Here is a 6,704-nt window from a genome sequence, read left to right on the forward strand (position 1 = left end):
GGCGTATCATCAGAAGACAAACTCAGTAAAAGGAGAACGGCTTAAGCAGTAGGACTAAAGATTAAATATGAGAATGATAATTTATATTTCAGAGAAATATAAACCGACACAATGATCAATAGGAAGTATTTGAGTCGCCGGATAGAAGAATATGTCTAGGATAAGTTTGGTATAATAAAGGAAGTCCAGAGTTAAAGATGATAAAGTAACTTACCAACATCAAATAGAAAGTCCGACATGACGTGTCGGATAGTAATGTCTGGCTAAGACATACCGGAAAGGGACATTTGGAGAATGTGTAGGTTGTGTTTACACGTAAGCCCATAAGCTTGGACAAATTTCGTGTTCTATCCGATTGCCTACACACGTGTCCCAACATATCTAAGCAGTGGCACACGAATGGAGCGTCTGTGCCACGTAGGCCAGAATATCCAGGAGAGTTTGTTACACCCACGAATGGTACATGTGCCACGTCATCCATATTTATAACAAACTTTCCCGCCTATAAATAGACCCACTGGGTTATTCATTTCACACTACTTCACTCACTTCAAACTTACTTTACCAAAATCACATCTCAGACATAAATTTGCTCACTTCCGATTGTATTCCGATCATCTTCATCGGATTTCACCGCTTTAGATATTACTCATAATTACTCAACCCAATTGAGTAGATTAATCCGATTTATTGTTCTACACCCTCGCGAATTCAGGTTCGGATCAGATTTGCACGATTGTTAGAGATGAAATAATCAATCATATTTTTCCCAATCTAGACACTCACTCAAACTAATTGCACGTTGTTTTAAGTTGATCATAACTCATGTTGAATTTTCCGGAAAAAGTTATGCGATAAAGAATTTAGTTATAGAATTGCTTTGTATAATCATACAAGCCGCGTTATTTGAATAAGAACAAGTAGGGAGGTCCTCGCTTCGCAAGGGATAATGGCAAACGTATTTTTAACGAAACAATTAAAAACATTACTCCCTCTGTCTCATTTCAATAGTCCCCGTTTGACTTTTCAAGTCTTTGTTTACCAACTTTGACTTAAAATATATTTGTTTCTGTTATGTATTACTTGATGAAATTTATATGAATGTAATGGTCTTTAAATGTGTTTTCATTTATATAGATTTTATTAAATAATACATAACATAAACAAATATATTGTAAGTCAAAGTTGATAAAGAAAGACTTGAAAAGTCAAACAGGGGATGGAGGGAGTATAATTTATACTATCTTATAAATGTGTAAGTTAGTTATATCATTTATGCTAATTTGGCACAATCTTAAATAAACATGTTGCGTGAACTCTAAATTAAATTGATGACATCATCGTTTACTAATAATTAATAGTATTTAAATAACCAAAAAATAAACTCATGATATTAAATTAAGCTCCTAAAACATGATTCCTTCACCTATGCACAATTTTTCAGGACTTCTCTCTCCAAATTAAATTGATAGCGTCATCGCTCCTTCAGACATTTGATTTAAAAATCAAGTACAATAAGTTTTATATACATATTTATTTTTTCTATCTAATCTCTTCAAATTTTCATGTTGCTTGCAATTTTTTTATCTACTACTATGTAATAGTTTTTAAATGAAAAGTTTAGTAATAATATTAATTATAAATAGATTAACAATACTAATATATATAATTGGTATTGGTATTCAAATTAATAATAACATTAATAATCATAATCCTAATAAGTTGTTTGTACTTAACTCGTATTTCTACATCTACCAAAATTTTGAGCATTCATAATTTTTGAGCTATCATAATCTTCTTCTATCTTTTCAAATGAACTATACTTATCTGATATTGCATCACGTTATCAATAGTAAAATTCTAACTTTTTTATACATTTGTTATAATCTATATTTAAATTTAAATGTCAAAATCGTCGTTATATTAACATTTTATTTAATATTCAACGGATATTCATTAATCCGTTAAATCCATCAGATATAGAAATGAACGGATGAACTGAAATTAAATGAATATGGATGAATAAAAATTAAATAGATATAAATGTGGATATAACATCATACGATCTATATCCAATTCATTGTCATTCCTAGTCAAGAGGCCATCAACAATGAAAATGTGATGATGTCATAATGACATCATTGTGGCGTCATCATCTTTTTACATCTACTCATTTTTTTTCTTTTCCTCATACTTTTTCTACAGTTTTCAAAAACATGAGTTTTATTTTTTTTTTTCCTTTTTAACAGCAGTTCGGGATCACTCAGGGGTACTAAACCACCCACACGTTCATCTCTCGCAGTTGCATAACACACTCCCAACTACTGCCTAGAAGAAAACCCGGCCTAATCTGAGGGCATGAGCGGTAAAACCCCCCTCCCCCTACCCCACAACGCGATGTGCGGAAGGCACCCTTGGGGTGAAATTCAAGGGTTAAGGGGCAACCTTGTGTGAAATGTTGCACCCCACGGGAGTCGAACTCCTGACCTCTCGCTTAGAGAAACAGAGCACTACCAATAAGCCAACTTGAGTTAAATTATATTTTCAGTAGGATAATTTTGTACCAGAAATTATATGACAAATCAAAGATAAAGGAGTTTTCTAATGATAGCCCTGATGGTTATTTTTAAGAAAAAAATTGCTCACCAAATTTGTACAAAATAATTAGTAAGTTGGTTATTTTCATGTTAGTGGGGTGGTTATTAGAATGGTACAAATATGTAAAGCATGTCATAAAATTTTAAGAATAACCTTTAGGGCTATGTTTAGAAATTTCCTAAACCGAAGAATCTTTTAGATTAAAAAAGAGAGAGTATTTAGTTTGACGGTTTAGGGAAAATAAGTAGATGAAAATTTCAAATTCAATCTATGAGTATGGTTTATTAGAAACTCCGTAGAATATAAACAATTTTGTAATATTAATTTTAAGGGGATGATTCTCACACACACTTTTTTGATCCTCACACACCAATTGAGTATTATTAGAAGAGTAAAAAGTTAAAATAGGTGTGTGAGGATCAAAAAAGTGTGTGTGAGAATCATCCCCCTAATTTTAAACATCATTTTATACGATTACTTTACGTGACGCGTTATCATCACTAGGGGTGTTCATTTTCGGATATCCGAAATTCGGATATCCGAATTTTCGGATATCCGAATTTTCGGATATCCGAAAATTCGGATAGTGAAAAACCCCATCCGAAATCCGAATCCGAAATTTCGGATATCCGATTTTCGGATATCCGAAATTTCGGATTCGGATATCGGATTATCCGAATATCCGATATTTTTGAAGAACTTCGAATATTTTCGGATAATTTTCCGGATATTCGGATAATTTTCGGATATTTCGGATATCTTTAGGATATTTTTCGAATATTTCGGATCTTTTTCGGATTTTTTCGTATTTTTTAGAAATTTTCGGATATTCGGATATCCGAATATCCGAAAATTTTAAAAACTCCATCCGATATCCGAATCCGAAAATTCGGATATCCGATTTCGGATATCCGAATTTTCGGATATCCGATTTTTCGGATATTTTCGGATTCGGATTTCGGATAATTCGGATTCGGATTTCGGATTCGGATATTTTGAACACCCCTAATCATCACTATCATCACTACCCCTTACAAACCATGTGGCTTATTGCCACATGGCACCCTTCCATTCATCTACCCTCTCTCCATCCATTTGTCACTCAACTATTGGTGGCACTCTGTCACAGGATATATTTTTGTACCCTACTGATTTCAATCCATCGGATTTCATCAGATGAATCGTCTTCATCTTCTTCCAAATTGAAAAACTGAATTTCAGTCTTCATCTTCATGTTCTTCCATCTGATTCAACAACCTTTTGAATTGTTGAATCCAATTTGTAATTCCGTCTACGTTGAATCCGGTTGCAGAAACAGAAATCCCTACCATTCAATTTATAATCCCGTCTACGTTGAATCCGGTTGCAGAAACAATCCAACGATCGATCCGACAATGAAATCATTCAAACGATTGATTGGAGGAAGATGATGGCGTTGATAAGTTCTTCTCGGTGTCAACACAAATCGTTAACATCATCTGATTCAACATATATGTAAGTTTCTATTTGTTATAATTATCGATTTACTTTCCTTAATCGCGCTAGATAGGTTAGGTTTTTTTGTTTTTGTTTTGGGTTTAAACACATTTAAGTTGATTCTTCACTTTATTTGGATCCTTGATTTTCCTAATGTACATAATAATCAAATAAAGAGTTCCAGAATAATCACGATTTCGCGTTCGAATCAATTGGTGGCATTCTAGGGTTTCTGAAAATCGCTTATGCAATCCATGAAGAACCAAACGAACCTATTTTATCAGATTATTTAATTAGTTGATTTGATTTGATATTGTTGATAGAATTTAATTTGGAAATTGAAGATGAGGTTGCAGGCTTAGAATGGAAGAGGGTGGGTGAATTTACATGATAAAGAGAAGAAAAGGTTAGTTCCTGTATCATGAAATTCATACTGATCAACTTTGCACTAACTAACACAAGGCAGGTTACAATTTCTATTTACAATGATAAAATGTATATGATTGTCTCATTTTTGGATACAGGGCATTAGACTAATCACAAATTGCAGCTGTTTTAGATTCACAGTTATGGGACTCGACAAGTAGTTTTGTTAAGGTAACGCCTACACCCTAAATTAATAAGCTTATTTGGTTGACTTTGTAGGTGTCGTTCAATTAATTAGAAGTTGATGGTCGTTAAAGATGTGGCAAACTTTTTAAAAATTTTAATATGATTTGTTGCACATATACAATTACTTATTTATTTTGTTACATAATAAGCTTATTTTGTTACACTATGCAATTTATTTTCTTCAAATATTCATGTATCTCATAATAAAGATGCTCAACTTGGAAATGCAACTTTTGATATTCAGAATCTATATGTTTTAAGGTATGGGCTTCTATCTATATAATATTTTTTCTGTTTTACTTCTCAAGTATACCGACTATACTTATCCTACCCTTATTGTGTTTGTTTATTTGACATCTTGATGTGTTCTTAGTGTGTTAGATAATAGTTACAAATTAGTACCTATTGGAGTGTTATAAAGAACCTATTATGCGCTTCTTTTCAGCTAGGTGCTCTGATGGAAGCTGTGTAATAAGTACTTTGAGACCAGAGGAGTTGTAAAAGAACTCATAAATATAGATTGTGATGCGACTTTTGTAGGTTCCTATTATTCTACATTACGTATCTGAAATTCTGAATGTGGGTTTTATTTTTCAAAATTATGTAATATGTAATTCAACTCATATGTGGATGCAGGTACACCTAATCTGACCTGTTTTATCTTACACAAAGAAGAAGGTAATAATCTGATTTGAAAATGGCAGTTTGGCACGTGTCTGGTAACGTGTATCTATGGCAATTTTTTATTCTGGTAACTCATAACACTCCATGGCTTAAATATTTCATATATAGTGAGGTTTTTAATTACGTAGTATGATTTTTAAAATTCTTCAGCTATTATGTGATTTCAGGACCTAATTTAGTGGTGCATTTCAAATAATTACATTGTCAATCACAGTTTGTGTTCTCCCTTTCATTTATTATAGGTCAGCTTTTTAAAATTTGCAGTGCTTTTGCTATTGAAGTTAACTCCAACATTTTACTTCATTATAAAGTAGTTATGTTAAATCACTACTGAACTATCCAATGAAAATTAATACCTTAATACATAAACAGTTAATTAGGTTTACACTTTACCTCTAAAGGGTTAACCACATTCTAATTGTCAAAATAGGTAAATGGGTCTAATCAGTCAAGATGACATATCACATCACTGTAAGTGTTTTTGATTTTTGTGTTCTTTACTATTATTTCATTGTTATTGGTAGTGGTAATGGCTTTATTTGTACATATATTAGGCTTAGGATTTATAATTGGTTCATAAAGATGTTGGGTATTTGACTAAGAAACTTAATGATGCTGTGATGTAGTTAGGTAATACTGAACTTTTATTAGTAATAAAAATGAATCAGTGTGTTTTGGATCATCGTTAATAGTTCAGAAGTGTAAACACATTTCCTGATATACACTTCTTTCCTTCTCGAGAGATAATTGCTTAAAGTGTTTACATGCTTTTACAAATGATAATTGGATGCTATGTGTTATTCCAGGATGGGGGTCTGGGAACTATATCACTTGGCATTTTGTGTACACCTTTTACCGTTTATTGGCTCTAAAGTGCTTCTAAATGTCGGATCAAAGAATGCTCTCTTGCTTGGTGCCACATTTTATTGGTTGTACATAGTTGCTAATCTGAAACCATTATGGTAATTAGTATTATTTCATTTAATACTACTAAATCTTTGATTTAATTCTTATACTAACTGCAAACATTTTGCTGATATCAAATGATTCCCACCTTTACAAGCTCTAACTGTGAGTATTTTTATTTTCCTCGCTCATAGGTATAAAATGGTACCAGCTTCTTTGTACCATACTTTGGTGCTGTGGCTTTATGACTTGGCGATGTATGTATTTTTACTCTCTATGCTGCTGTTCTTCTATGACGTGCTCCTGCTGGTGAAATTGAGGTCACAACAAAGTTACTTGACGACTAAGTCTGGGATGCAGGTACTTTAGACGCGCGATTAAAGCTTGCTCTTTTTTCTTAGTCAACTAATTTAGTTGTGTTTGTTATT

At 32.6% G+C, this 6,704-nt stretch overlaps 1 long non-coding RNA gene across 2 annotated transcripts; it reads left to right on the forward strand.

Moving 5' to 3' along the window:
- The first annotated feature begins 3,755 nt into the window (after window positions 1-3,755).
- Window positions 3,756-6,439, forward strand: LOC139892432 (uncharacterized). 2 transcript variants are annotated; one of them, XR_011774065.1, is made up of 7 exons: window positions 3,756-4,092; window positions 4,398-4,480; window positions 4,599-4,947; window positions 5,132-5,226; window positions 5,323-5,437; window positions 5,538-5,612; window positions 6,177-6,439. It is a non-coding gene; the product is annotated as an uncharacterized lncRNA (long non-coding RNA). The 2 variants fall into 2 exon arrangements; XR_011774064.1 differs by having other exon boundaries at window positions 5,132-5,222.
- Window positions 6,440-6,704: the final 265 nt, after the last annotated feature.

The sequence above is a fragment of the Rutidosis leptorrhynchoides genome, chromosome 2 (assembly GCF_046630445.1).
Source record: "Rutidosis leptorrhynchoides isolate AG116_Rl617_1_P2 chromosome 2, CSIRO_AGI_Rlap_v1, whole genome shotgun sequence".
NCBI lineage: Eukaryota > Viridiplantae > Streptophyta > Magnoliopsida > Asterales > Asteraceae > Rutidosis > Rutidosis leptorrhynchoides.